We start from the raw sequence: 15762 nt of genomic DNA, 5'->3' as shown, positions 1-15762 counted from the left end.
TTGGTACCAGTGCACCCTATTTGAATATATTTGAAAAAAAGCGGTCGTTCGTCTGCTTGTGAATGTTTGTAAACCAAATTTAGATCAGTGCTCACAAAAACCATATGGGAGATAACTCTGTATTTTTGTTTTGATAGATTCGCGTAGGACTGTACCGTCCGGTCAGGGAGAGAATGAACCGAACTCATTTTGACCTGAGTTCAGGATGGTTATAAAGGTGTGTGACTGTGATAATGTTGTGCTCATTTTACATTGTGGACCTTTGAATGTCACGGAACATTGATTATAAAAGTCTTCTTCAAAACACATAAAAGTGATAACAAAAAATAAACACACACAAAACAATGACGTAAGCAGGCGTACAAGATAATGTTAGCATTTTAAAGTCGGGCGACTTGGAGAGATTAAAAGGGCTGGAAGGTGGGGTGGGGTGGGGCGGGGAAAATGGGCTTTGGCGGTGGAACGCACTGTGTGATATATGAGGGAATTTTTCTGCCTCAGTCTGACGCTAAAGTTAATTTAAGAGGTGTGCGGTTCCGGTTAGGCACGTGCAACAAGACATGATAATCTTTAAACATGAAATTTCCACAGTTTATCATCACAGGGCGTGTGGCGCTCCAGAGAAAGGGAGAATGTACGTTCTGGCTCACCGATTCCGACAGACCCTAAATATTAACCAAAAATAGGCTTCTGGACTAAACTTTTACTAAAATGAAACATGCGACAAAATCAGAAAAATACTGCATAAATCCATACAAAAAAAAATACAGTAAAGTAAGGTTGTTTTGAACCAATGCCGGGTCTGTCGGAATCAGTAACCCAGAACGTACATTCCCCGTTTCTCTTATACAACGCTAAATTTAGTTTCCATTGAAATATTAACTAGTTGGGCCACTCCAAACAGCCAGCGTGTGTTTTGATCCAATCTGCCCGTCGTCGGCAAGCCATAACTACCGTATTGATCTGGTAAAAACAAACAGCCAGCGTGTGTTTTGATCCAAGCCTGTCTTCTATATTCCTCCAATGGCAAGACAAGATTAAATCATGTGATAGCAACAGTTACGTCACTTCCGCCCACCACTGTGTGTTGATAACAACCCGATCTAGTTTGTGTTGTTAGCAACCAGGCAGACCTGTCTCGCCATTTCGTATTGAGGTGCTGTTCTGTGAAGACGTGTATGTGTTTCAGTGAAAAAAGTGCTTAATTTAACAAGGTGAATGTCGCAGAATTAGAGAAAGAGCTTCTTGAATCGCAAAATGTTCATCAAGAATTGTTAGATTATTCTAGGCGGTCAACAACTTTAATTCTACCTGACATGGAACAAGCTTGTAATGTCCCACTACCAGCGCCAACACCATCAGAATTTTGGACAGAAGAAGAACAGCATGTACTAGAAGAGAATAGAAAATATTTTGAGCAGATGGCCTTAATAGCAGTTAAGGCTAAAACAGAAGGATTAATGAGACTGCCCAAAAAACCAAAAAGGAAGATAGAAGATTTGTTCAAAGAAAAAGACGGAAAGAAAAAGAGAGTAGAACCAACAACGCCAAGTGATTTACATCACTATCTCGTTTCAAACCAAGCAGATGTTAGCCATGCTATATCCACAGAAGCTTTCACAAATGCTTATTTTGCTCAAGCAGAAAATGAAAAAGATATTGTGGAAAGACTGCAAAAAGGGATGAGAAATCTCAAAAGACAGGACGCACAACAAATCTTAATTTACATTCAGTTTGGACAGTTTTTGATTATGTGCAAACAATGGCAGGAGAAGCAAAGAAAAGAAGGGAGAATGAAAGAAACGTGGGCTGACTGGTTGAAAGCAAAAACTGGCTATTCCGATGTTCATGCGCGTAGACTACGCGCCGTTGCTAGATCGCTTTATGCATTTCCGCGATTTACCACTGTTGGTTTGCCAATCAGTTTTATCATGGGCAAACTTAAACAAATCGAAGAGATGCTCCAGATCGAAGAGTACAGAGAGTACTGGTCAGAAACGCCGCATATTCCTGTCACATCAGAGCTCCAACAGTCCCAGTCTTAGACTTACAGTGCTTGTTTGTGCGCAACAACAGAAGTATCACACTGCACCTGCACTGTTAGACAAGTGTTTAAATATAGTAACGATCATGCATGTACGGTTTCAAAAATAGTAATGACGTGATTCTAAATATAGTAACGATCATGCATGTACGGTTTGCTGCGCCTGCCCTGCTTTGGCTGTCTTCTTAATCATCCTGCTTCAACACCCTGCTTCAGCTGTGTTATTGTTTTTGCTTCACCCTGCTTCAACGCCCTACTATAAACTTTTTAGGCTGCCTTCGGGCGGCCGCCGAGTGTTAACTTATTCAATTGACTTGTTTATTTTATTCAAGCTTTTGATAAGTGTACTTGGTGGCTGCTTTGAAACTCAACAAAGCCTACTCCCCTTTCACAAACACTTCCCCAACGCAAGCAACGTCCTTTTCCCCGCTGCAGTCAAAACAAAGCTGTCATAGCGGGTTTTCCCGATTGACAAAAATTCTTATTACACACTCAGACTATTTGAAGCCGCGTTTGTCCTCCAGTGCCCAATTGCATAAGAATATTCTGGTGATGAATAAACGCGCTTTGTGTCATTAGCATCTAAAGATTTCTTGTTTACAATAGTTGTGTTGATCTGATGAAGCGCGGAACTGATCTTAGGGTTGTCATGGTGAAACACTCGCTTCTGAAACAGTGCTTCCTTGTAGTTATCATGCGATATGCTCGACTTTACAACCTGTTTGCTTACACCCTTTGCTTTTTTAACCACCCCTTTCTCACTTGCAACACTGTACATCTTTGCACGCAATCCAACATACTCCTTAATTATCTTCCCATTCATTTCATCTTTCATCTTTCCAATAACCTTCTTGTTAACATTTGAGTGCAATGGTGATTCTTTAGGGTAGTCGCAAGTGTCATAAAAAGAATCTTTTCCTTTTACTGCAGGACTTTCAGCTTCTAGATCTTTGTAAATGTCATCCGCTGGAATGTCAAGTAAGAATGAATCTGTGTCTGTGTAAAGTACTCTCGATTTGGGATATCTTGGTTTCAAATAATCATACAAAAACTCAAGCATCAACAGTTTTGACAACTCTAGCACAGTAAAGCCTATGAATACTGGTTTGTCAAGCTTGACTACAAGTTTTTTCATTAAGATACCATACAGCTGTTCATGAAAGTATTTAAAGTCTTGATACTGTGGTTTGGATGTCAGCTTGATGGCCTCATTTTCTCTTGTAACAAGTCTAACATCCTTTCTCTTGTGTGGGTTTTCCATTGTCTTACCAAAGCAACTGTTGTTCATCAGTTTAAAAAAGTCTTTCTCTGATGCATCAGCGGCTTTGGTTCTCAGTTCTGTGTTTTTCATGATGTAAGGTTTCATAAACTGTTCTTGATCAAATAAAATTATACGATGAACAGCCTTCAAAATTAATCCATGTCTAATGTAAAACTGTAACAGTCTGTAGTGACACACATACTTCTTTTTGTGAAACAGATTGGGCACCAGCTTTGGAGGTTCTCTTGGGTTTACTTTTAACCTCTCAGCCGCTAAAGAATAATCATTATGTAGATCATGAAGTGATAGTGGATAGTCTAAGTCAACTTCTAGTATCCATCCCTTTCGACTGTCTGGGCCTGCTTTTAATATTGTCAGCACAACACATTGTGAAAATGGTCCTGAATAGATCTTAAAGTTCCGAAGTGGAAGCGTCTGACACATTGCCCAACCATACAAATTGTTTGCATCTAGATACATGATGTAATTAGAAGGTTTCATAGGATCAAAGTCGTCCAAGTATTTGTTGTTGGCTTTGCAGTAATTGTGTGAAGCCATACTGATTCCTCCACGTAGTCCATTTTCAATCATCTGAAGTGTAGGTAGATCTGATAGCAAGTCAATCTTTACTCCTGTAAATCTAAGAAATGCATCCCAGCTCATGCCTGGTGCAGATATGTAATGTGAAGGATCTAGATTGTAGTGCTTCATACATGTTCTTCTGTAATTCTCAAATATATCTGCAAGTAAACAAACATCAGCCAACAAATATTGATCATGATAATCACCCATTGTATTACATCCTAATTTATTCCATGCAGTCTTAGCGTGTTCATAGTCTTCGTCACTTATACCTTTACCCTTCAGCCGTGAGAAGTAAGCATCCTTTGGTGGTAACTCATCTTCATCAAACCTCTCCCACGAATCCATGTATTCATATGGATAGACTCCCTTTCTAACTAAGTCACTGTCAAAGTACTTACATGTGATTGGGAAAGCAGTTAGTGATGAAGATAAAGACTCAAGTGTTCCCATCAGATGTTGAGCAGAATCGTAGAAGTGTAAACTATTCAGAGTAAAGGCCATGTACTTTTCTGAAGACTGCGCAATGCATCTTGCTTTGTATTCATCAGTTACTGCCTGCATGATCAGATGTGAATCATAACCGCGCAAGTTATGGAAGAAGATTGGAAGCTTCCAAGTCTTAGGATCAAACTTTAATTGTAGATTACATTTGCTGTGTGCTGCTCCTCGGAACTGCCCACTTACATGATCATGATCTCTTACTATTGGATTGTCTGTGTTTGGTGTTAGACTTTGTTCGCATATCCAACACTGTGTGGTAGAGTTAAACTGTTCTTGGTCTTCAGGTTTCATAACAATGTCTGAAAGATTCAGTTGTTTGGAGCAGTCATTTCGCACTTGGTTCATTTGCTGTAAGAAGTTCTTTGCTGCATTAGGTCCTCTGTACAATTGCGGTTTAGAATGTTTACCATCTGAACTAACAACAATAAATGCATATGAACAGACTTGATGATTACTTAGAGTTACTGTTTTAGGTAGGTCTTTTGGTAAAGGTCCTTCATATGGCACAATGATAGATTCAAAGTCAGCATAAACAACATAAGGACTTTTCTGTAGTTTGCATACATTCTTAAAATACACTTTGCTGTCTGGCGGCGGTGTTGTTAACTTCACGACCGCATCATCAACGCTCTTACAATGTTGCTTGTGTATAAGTGCTGCATGAATTGATGGAATACGCAAGAGACATCGCCTACAAAAGTCTTGTTTACTATTGTGATTGCTTGTGCTCGCCATCAGTCTACTCATTGTACGAATCAAAGTGTAATGATATTTTACACCATCAGTCATTAGTAACATGTCAACATGGTTAGTATCACAATCACCAATCGTTGGTGAGTTCTTTGATATTCTGACTGGTTTCAGTTCATCTTCCTCATCCCACGTGTAAACATTTACGGTGATGGGTTTGTTTTGCTGTTCAAATTTGTCAATGCTTGTAATGCTGACAGGAAATTCAATACCAGTAAAGTTTAGTTTATTTCTGTATGCATGATAGTTAGACACTCTTTCTGCATTTTTCTTTACACTGTACAGTCTTGCCAGAACACACCACATAAAACATTTGTCATCATCATTCTTTATGTTCAGCACAGCACGTTTTTTGACAAGAGCAGGAGGTAAAGGTATGTAACTTCTACCTCTGATGGGGGCAAATTTACTTAGCTTCAATTCTATTTTTAGAATTTCACCTTCTGACCATCCGGATCCTTTCATCTTTGCATCCTCTGCAGCTTGCTCAAACCGTTTCATCATTTCATCTGCCCAGTTTCCATTCAATTCTGCCATAGAATTAAGTGCTAGTTGTCTGGTTGAAACATGAACTTCTAGCACCTCATCACTGACTGTTTTGTATTTTATTAAACTGACTATCTGCGCTTTTACTGGAGGTTCAATCAACAAATTGTTTGGAATTTGTTCAATGGCGTCTTGCACACTGGACTGCACATTTTGAGGATCCGTTACTTGTAATTCAACGGTGTCAAATACTGTCGATAAAGATTCTAATACAGAGTCTTCCATCGCTGTGAGTTTGATTTTATAACTCAAAATAAAAATATAAATTAAAAAAATGAAGTTGCTTAGAATTCTTTCTCAGAGCTTCCATTTTTGTTAACACTATAAAATCTGAAATAAAAAATCATTTAACATTTGTACCACGTGGAACTAATTGTAATTCCTCTTTTACAAAGGCTCTTTGCGGTGCTGGTTCTCTCAAGTAATATATAGGTGGATTTGTCTCTACTACTCTCTTGATTTCATGAATGTCAATACTCCAGATTGGATCCGTTGCACGCTTCCTGCTGTCACCCTCAGCTTCACCGGGTGCATATAAATATCTGACTTTCTGATTGAAAGGTAGTAATGCCACTGGTGTTGTTGACTTTGGAGCAACAGGTATTGTTTTCTGTTTGATTGCATCAACTGGTCTTAACCCTGTAGCTTTAAATACCTCCAGATTCATTGCTCTAAGTACTGATGGTAATCTTTTGACCCATTCAGTGTTACGCAATTTACTTTCTGTGTCCAAAAATTCCTGATGGTACTGATATGAAAACAGTTTTTCTGCCAACTGTTTGTTAAAGCTCTCAACAATAGCCTGTGACCTGTGGTTTCCTGGAATACCTCTCTTCACTGTAACATGATGTTTTAACAGAAGCTGGTTGACAGCTCCTTTAAACTCCTTACCATCATCGCACTGAATCATTCTGGGATACTTTAGTGGTCCACGTCTGTAAATTTCTTGCAGGGCAACAGCTGTAGCTATAGCACTTTTCTCTGTCAACGGTTCAGCATCTTTGTATCTTGTTGCAACATCAACTACAGTCAGTGCATACTTATATTTCTTCCTTCTGACTGTGTCATGCGGTAAATACAGCAGGTCTATTTGATGAGTGTCATTCGGTTTAATGTTAACAAAGTGTGGTCGTGTAATTTTTCTTGGTGCAGGTAAATAGATCTGCCAAACTGCCTGCTTTGACAACCATTTCTTTGCTATATCTTGAGAAACACCTGCTGCGTCACTGAGCTTGTCAATAGCAGTTCTTCCTTTCCAGTATCCTTTTGGGGAATAATATATTTTAGATAACAAAGCATCACTCATGGTTTTTTAAATGACAGAATATTAAGATTTGACAGCACGCGCAATAAAGTAAACAACAGCCATACCAATAACAATGAAAACAATCTCGCCCACCTTCTGCTCTTCTGAAGGCTGATAAAAGTCACCCAGTTTTGGAGGAGCACTTGTCTTCATTTTCTTTCCAGTTACAAGATAGTATTCTTGAATGGCTGCATCAACATTGGCAAAGGTTTTGTTTGCATGTCCTTGCTGCCTGAGTTTATCATTCATAAAGTCTAACTGCGCAATTCGTTTCTTCTCGTATTCATCCTGTGCTTTCGCCAGTTGTTCCATGGCTTTGTTGTGCCTTTCCCTCTCTTCACCATTTTGCAGTTTAGAAAACAAATAGTTGCTGCCAGAAAATGCAAGCGCATTTACAATCGCACCTCCCACCATCATAACCAAGCTAGCCATTTTATTGTCTTACATGTTTATATTTTCTGGAATAATTCCTTGCTTCACCAGGAAGTCTTTTGTTGCAAAGGAAGCTGTCACAACACCAATTAGTTTAGCACCGTCTTCGAAGTCTAACTTTCCCAAGTCGGCTGGTTTCATTCTGAGGAGACTTTTACCCAGCATTGTGTAACCTACACTCAAGCCTCCAATCACTGCAGCGTGATAAACTAGATTAACTATTGTCTTTTCAGAACTCATTTTTATGTTATCAAAATTAAAATATTAAAATTATTCCATATGAAATGAATCCACTGCAGGTACTACTGTGGGCTTTTTTATTGTTTGTACTGCTTTGTTTGTTGGTTTTGGTGTTTCTGATTTTGGTGTTTCTGACACTTTATATTTGCCTTGCCAAAGTTTGTAAAGCAAGTATCCACCTCCTCCAACAACAGCTGCTACAGCTACTTTTCTGTATGATAGAAATGAAGATTTTAATTCTTGATCAGTTTGTGTGACCTTAGTCACTTCAGGAATGTTTGGTGTCTGCTCAACTTCAGACATAATGTTCTGCTTTGCCTTTTGATTTAACTTTTTTTGTCTGTTCCATTCGGCTAGTTTTTTTCCTGCTTCTACTCTACCAGGTTTCTTTGTCACTGTGTTCACTTCTGGTATTTTCGTCTGCTCCACTGTCTGCTTCAACTGATCTGTCATCTTTTTTATTCTGAAAATTAATGTGTTTGAAAGTAATTAATCCAGCAACAAATGGTACTAATAAAGCACCAAATCGATAATACAGGCCACAGGCAAGAGATTCGAGGGACTTGGAAACAACAGGGTCATGAGTTAGATCATGTGTTAAGTCTTCCTCCGAGTCGAGAGGTGTAAAATGTCCAAAAATCTTTGTGTACAAACCTATAACAGTCTGTCCAATACTTCTAACCATCTTAGAACCAAGCACTGATTCATACCGTCCATGATACTTTTCTATATCTTCTGAGGAAAGATGTTGTACTTCTTCCACAGTTAACTGCTGCCCAAGGTAGTGTTTTGTTTTTCCACAAACAGCAAGTGAATACAATCTTTCTTTTTTATCAGGTATAGTCCTACTGTCACAGATTTCAATATCTGTAGCAGTCTGCATCAGCAATTCATCACAGTTCATTTTATTTTGATGCAGAATAAAATAAAAATCTAGTAATTAAACTTGAGTAAGAACTTGGGTAGGAACTTAACAAGAACTTAGGTAGGAACTTGAGTAAGAACTTAGGTAGGAACTTAACAAGAACTTGAGTAAGAACTTGGGTAAGAACTTGACAAGAACTTGAGTAAGAACTTGACAAGAACTTGGTAAGAACTTGACAAGAACTTGAGTAAGAACTTGACAAGAACTTAGCAAGGATTTCTACAAACATACATACTGAACTGGTTGATCAGTTTTTAAAACCAGTTTCGAGTGCTTAGAAGATTTCAGATTATTCTTTATTCTTTCTCTCTCCTGTTTGTTTTCAATGACATCATTTTCTCGAAGACACTCTTCAAAACTGTCACGGTCCTTTGAATAGAACAATGTTATTGTTTTGAGTTGCTCTCTAAAGTCTTTCAGAACTGCATTGTATTTTTGTGTTAATATCCAAACTGATATTAATGCATGTCGTCCACTGAATGCAAGCTTTGCTAGTGCACTTTTCTTTCTAACAATGTCACGTTCTGCTGCACAGTCATCAATAATAAACAGTGTTGGCGTGTTCTGAAAAAGATCGAAATAATGCTCCAAGCAAACATTTAGACGATCAGAAGGATTTACAATAAATATATTTTGATCAGACCATATGAATTTTCTCTCCTTGTATGTTCTGTTATGCTTTATGGTTGGACAGAATATGACTATGTGTTCAAAGTGATTTATGTAAACAGTTTGTAATAAATCCAAAACATATCTTGTTTTGCCGCAACCTGTTGCCCCACAAATCAAAGAACAGTGTGGATCTTTTGGAAGAAAATCTAGATACTTCATTTTAACACGTTCAATAAACAATATCCTGTAATCTGCTTTCAGAGATGTTTAACTGCGCATCTGACACAACAAACACGTAGATCTTAACTGATTTATTACTACTCCCTACTTCCTTTTCAATTTGTATTGTGATTCCTTCTGATCCGTTTTCAATTCGCCTTCCACTTCCATGCAGTTTGTTGTCGTCAGTTGTTCTGAGATCCAGCCATAACGCATATTTATTTGTCAAGAAATCTTCTACGCCAACACCGTGTAAATGTAGATCTTTAGCCACAAGATCAGATGTTGGGTCTTTCAATCTTCCTCCAGTAAAGTACTTTCTTGCTTCATCATAGTGTTGGTATGGCAGCATGCCAGATGCAAATATTTGGTTTGGCTGCCCTTCAATTGTGCAATATACTCTATTGATTAGTGGATTGTAAAACTTTTCTATTTGCCTTTCATATGGATCTTTTGGTTCCTCAAACAACATAAGTATTCCCTTCATTGACCTAGCTGGTGTATTCAAGTTAATGTTCCAGATTGGATCAGCCTGGCTTTTTGAAAGTGTACTGTGATTCAACACTCTTTCATAATAGATAGGCAGCTTAGAACTGTACTGATTTTCTATAAGTCTAGCCAGTTCAGGATGGTTTACAACATCAAACTCTAAAGAAATTCCAGACACCTTATACTTTGCTTCCGGGTCTTGTGAAAGCATAACACGATCATAACTATTGAAAGTCAGGTCGTATGACAGCCTGTCACGCAATGCTCCTTGATAGAAGGGAGGATGTGAATTTATGAGTTCAAAGTCAAGTGGAATACAAAATTTGTTTCCAAAAGCAACATTGACAGCGTTATCTTTTTTGTTGTCAGCTTTATCTCCGGCTCCTATTCTAACTTTTATCCCATTGTCTGACTGAATCCCTTGAAACACTCTGTTTTTCTTTTCATTGTCAGTTAACCAATTATCTGCGTAAACTAAAAAAACATCTGCATTATTCAATGACATCACTTCCCGCCCTTCCAGTTTGACAGTAATCTTCCTCACAATTGCTCTTCCTACATTATAAGCCAAAGTCCTATTTTCATCTGAGCCAGATTCTAATTCTAATTTGAATGATAGTCTTACAGTGCCTGGTACAATAACATCGTTCTTACCTAGATTAGGAAACCTAACAGTAAGTATTTCATTCTGATCAATAGTAGAAGGATTATTTGTAACTATAACTGTTTGCCTTATTCCTTTTACCCCGAGAGGTTCTTTCAGCCTTCTGTAAGGATCAAGAACAGAACCGAACGATTGTGCCATCTTTTTTTATTTTCAAAATAAAAAATAAGTTACAAATGGCAGAAGGTGGATTTGAAGATTTATTTGAGCCAGCGGACGACATGAGCGAAGCAATCCCTTTGGTTCCCTACCATCATTCACTGCATTATGAGGTGGCACGACATGAACTTCTGGAAGGTAAAGTTAGAGATTTCTACAAAAGTTTAGGAGAAGAACCTGATGTTTTAGATCCAAACCAGTTCAAAATGGAAGCAAATCATTTATATACAACTAGCGATAAAGGAGAAAAAGTCCAACTTACATATAAATCTAATCCTGCTAAGTTTCTATCAAAAGTTTCACTAAAACAAAAACTTACTGCTAATCGACTTAGGCAATTAGATATTGTGCCTAGCACACGGTCATCATCTTCCCATGTTGTTTCCTTACTTCAACAAGCAGAACTAGGACTACCAACTGCTACTCAAATAGAATCTGTTCCATTGCAAGATCTTAATAAACTTGCAGATGAGGCTGATCAACTTATACAAGAGATAGAGACTTCTTTTTCTGAGGAAACTTCACTGAAGACTCCACATGAACTATTACCTATGAGAGAAATAGAAGCCCTTAATCAATCACTACAAACCATCAGAGGTGAAATAGCAAATAATCTGTCAAAACTAGGTCAGCTGGATGAAGATATAAACAAAGAGAAACAAAAACTTGCTGATGCTGATGATTTGAACCTAGAACAAGAAGTAAAAAACAGAATTTCTAAGCGTTTAAAAGATTTGCAGGAGGAGAAAGCCATAAGGTTAGAAGTTCTAAGTAACAATAGAGAACAACTGAGAACACAGGTCAGCAGAATAAAAAATACAATTCAAAGAATCCTTTACGAAGACACAACTCTTGCTGAAAGAATTAGAACGCTTTTCAGAGAGCAGGGAATCACAATAGCTAGTATACTAACTGCGTTAGGATTTGCAATAAGCACATTAGTGTTAACACTCACAGGTGGCACTGTCACACCTCCACCTCCACCTCCACCTTCATCTCCATCTGATCCGGGATGGGTAAAGAAACAACTCAAACACATTGCAGAACTATTAAAGAAACTAGCAGCAAAAGCTTTGGATGCACTTCCAGGAATCATTGGTTCAATTGTTAGCTGGCTGTTATCTTTTGCAGGTAAAGTTGTTGGTTTCATGGCTGAACATCTCTGGACTCTAATAGTTTTAATTGCAGGTGTTCTGCTAACGAGAATAAAGCAAAAGTAAGCCTACACCCACTCCACCAATTACTAGAGCAGTCTTCTGCGATTCATGATCATCACTAATACTAACAGCTTGATCATCACTAGTGACAGAATGATCTTCACCTGCAGCGTGATCTTCACTTGTCACGCTTTGTTTCTGTTCATTGTGATATGGCTGTAACATCGTTCTGATTTCTGAATTCAGTTCTTCACCCTTTCCAAGCGGCTGGGTGTCACTAGCAATAATGATTTCATTGTTATAATTTGTTATTGTTCCAATCTGCAGCTGGAGATCAGAAGGTAACATGTAAAGGCAGTTACCAACAGCAAAGTCAACTTTTGATTTTGCATAACGGAGAGAGTCTTGATACCTTTTGATGCTGGAAGGCAGATCAACTGCAGAGTTTATGACATCTTCTAAATTTGATAACAACTGTTTCTGTGCACCAAACCCTGTGCTTGTTCTCATTATGTTTGATCGTGTCTGTGCCTGCGAGCCTAGCAAGCACCACGCATATGTTCGGATAGATTCATTGATCCTTTCAACACCTGATCCAGTGAAACCTTTGCCGGTGTCTAATATAAAAGTAGTCCATGCATTGTGGTGCTGTTGTTCTATTGATCCTAACTGTACCTGCACATTTGAAGAAAAAGATGTATGACCTGGCCAGTAATCAAAATTATACCTCCTGTGGACACCCCATAAATATAGTGTTCCCATGCCATGGTTTTTGTCTTGCTTTTGCCTAAAGTCGGTCTTAAAATCTATATTGAATTCATTGCAGAGACGCTCATACACTTTCATGTTTATCCTATTGTTGAATGGGTTCCAGCTCTTTTCATGCGGCATTGGTGCCTGAAGTTCAGACAAGATTCTCCTGCACTGATAGTAAACGTGAAATGTGTACACACACTTTGTCAGTAAGTTTGAATTATTCATGTGGTCTGCATAGGACACTCCACATCCTGTGGTTGCACAGAATATTGCAAAGTTTAACTGATTCTGATAGAACTGAATTGGGTGAGAGTTCCACATCTTTGGAACACTATCATTTTTGATTGGGGGATTTAGGTAAGAATGGAATGGGTCAGGCACTTTAACGCGAATGGATTCTGTTTCTGTTACAGCAAAGTCCAACTCATGGAAAGAAATAGTCTTTGGATTGTAATATGGTCCAGTTTTGTATTTAACGTCTTTGTTGAATTTATACTGAATCATTTTTGTTGTTGAATAAAAAATGTTTATCACACTAACAAATGTGAAGACTAGTGTGCCAGTTAAACTTGCAAACCCTATCAACAATCAAAATGGAAGAATGAAAGTTGCACTGCATGAAATTATGTACAAGGTTACTTGGTATAATATCAGTAAAAAAAAAGGCTAACAACTGGGTTAGAATTAATGGTAAAACACATTCTGTAGAAGATGGTTACTATGACTTCTGCACTTTAGAGAAAGAATTGTTTGCTCCAGTAGGTATTACAGCGAGTTTAAATCATGCAAGTCTCATTGCTACTCTTACTATGCCCAAAACTAGAGAAGTAAACATTGAGTTTCCAACCAAACTCCTTGATATGCTTGGAATTACAAAAATATACAAGGGAACACGTCCCATTGACATGGATGTTAACAGTGTACTGTTTGTTCACATGAGAGAGCTTAACACATCCTATAATCTGTTTAATGATCAGCGTTCTGATCTGCTTAGGATTCTTCCACCGAGTGATGCCTCTTTTTGTAAAATGCACGTGCCAACATTTAAGACACTTCAGTTCAAGGACTTGGAGGAAGGGTGTCATGAATTCCTACACATTGATCTGAAAAATCAAAGTGGACAACCAGTTGATTGTTTGTTTAACATTACATTGGAAATAGTTCCATAAAATATTGAGTATTAAAATGTCGAGTGGACCTACAATAGCTTATCCTGTTGCATGTTCAACTATAGAGTTGAAAGATTTAGCAGACGCTATCGACTTTGAGAGCAATGCTGAAGTTGGTGCAGTGTATGCATTCGAGTTTACAGACACTGGTCATTACAAGAGAAAGGAAATCGACGATGAAAAGAAACCAAGATTCCTCAAACTAGGTCAAATCCGTGATGTTAATGTACCTGATCCAATTGTCGATGACACATTCTACATGTGGAAACATCAGAATAAAAAATGGGTACTTAGTCCTGTTATGAAAAAGATTGACTGGGAAATGAAGTTTGAATTTGTGAGTCCATACACTCTTGTTGGAAAAGACGACACATTCCGTAAGTCAATCAATGCTAAACCACTAATTGTTAGCCTTGTTCCTGCGATTAACAGCAGGGGAGAAGTTGCAGTTAAACCTTTCCATAAGAACAACTATCTCATTCACAGAAAACAAAGTGTTGAAAAGGACGCTGACACCATTGTCGATTTTATACCCAAGCTTCCAATAGGGCAGAATGCAACTATGATATTTGATATAGTTGTCAGGAAAAGGGAAGAAACCACAAACACTGTTCTAATGAGAGGAATAAATCTCAACTGGAGACCATTAAATGTTGAAGAAGTCAGAGTATTTATTGCTGTTCAAAAGGATTCTAACACAATAAAAAAACAGACGTCAAACCAAAATGTTGTTGTTAACGCAGATATAAATAATTTAACAGAAATAAGAAGTATTAATCTTACTTATCTTGATTTGATTGCTTTCTACTATACAGATAAGGTGTTAAGCAATGAACAGCTTCAAAGCTTAGCAGAAACACTGGCCAGTGAGAATTAAGATAAATATTTTATATTTTGCATTAAAAGATGACTAGCAGTGTGAAGCTTTATCCTAATATTGATGAAAGTGCAGCAGAAAGTCAACAATTCAGACTGGCACACATTAGTAATATACAAAAACAACTAGAAGATGAATTAGAAAAATATTCTCGCGCTAGACGTAAGTACTCAACAACTTACAACAGCCTTTCTAATGCCAGCACTGGTTCTACTATCCTTGCATCAGCTGCAGGTGTAACGGGAACAATTCTGTTAGCTACCGGAGTAGGGACTCCAGTTTCTCTAATCCTAGGTGGTGTCGCAGCAGCAGTTGGTGGTTTATCATTTATAGCATCAGCTATAATGAAAAAAATTGTGAAAAAGCTTGAAAAACACGAATCCATTTCCACTCTTGCATCATCAAAATTGTCTAGCCTAAAACTGTCTATCAGTAAAGCACTTGAAGATTCAAAAGTTTCTGACGAAGAATTCAAACAGATACAAACAGACTTTGATGACTACAAAAGTAAGAAAGCAAGTATTCAAACAAAAACACGAGCTGAATATAACAAGCCACTCGATATAGAAGATCTGAAAAAGCAGTTTTTAAAAAAGGGGATTCAAATAGGACGGGAAGAAAAAGTAAAAATAGAATCACTTGTAAAGAGTTAACTATTCGTTTAGACAGTCACATTGCATGTATCAGATATAATTCTAACAGTGAAAGAACATATGAAGTAAAGTTTGTAAATGAGAGAGCGTATTGAGCTTAAGAATGTTGTATAAGAGAAAGGGAGAATGTACGTTCTGGGTTACTGATTCCGACAGACCCGGCATTGGTTCAAAACAACCTTACTTTACTGTATTTTTTTTGTATGGATTTATGCAGTATTTTTCTGATTTTGTCGCATGTTTCATTTTAGTAAAAGTTTAGTCCAGAAGCCTATTTTTGGTTAATATTTAGGGTCTGTCGGAATCGGTGAGCCAGAACGTACATTCTCCCTTTCTCTGCTCCTAAAGTATCTGTGACGTTTTCTACGTCTGGGTTAAGGCGACACAGACCGAGGAAGTGTGCTTGATTTTCCGAGC

The sequence above is a fragment of the Littorina saxatilis genome, unplaced genomic scaffold, assembly GCF_037325665.1.
Source record: "Littorina saxatilis isolate snail1 unplaced genomic scaffold, US_GU_Lsax_2.0 scaffold_995, whole genome shotgun sequence".
NCBI lineage: Eukaryota > Metazoa > Mollusca > Gastropoda > Littorinimorpha > Littorinidae > Littorina > Littorina saxatilis.
Note: the sequence above shows the minus strand (reverse complement) of the source record.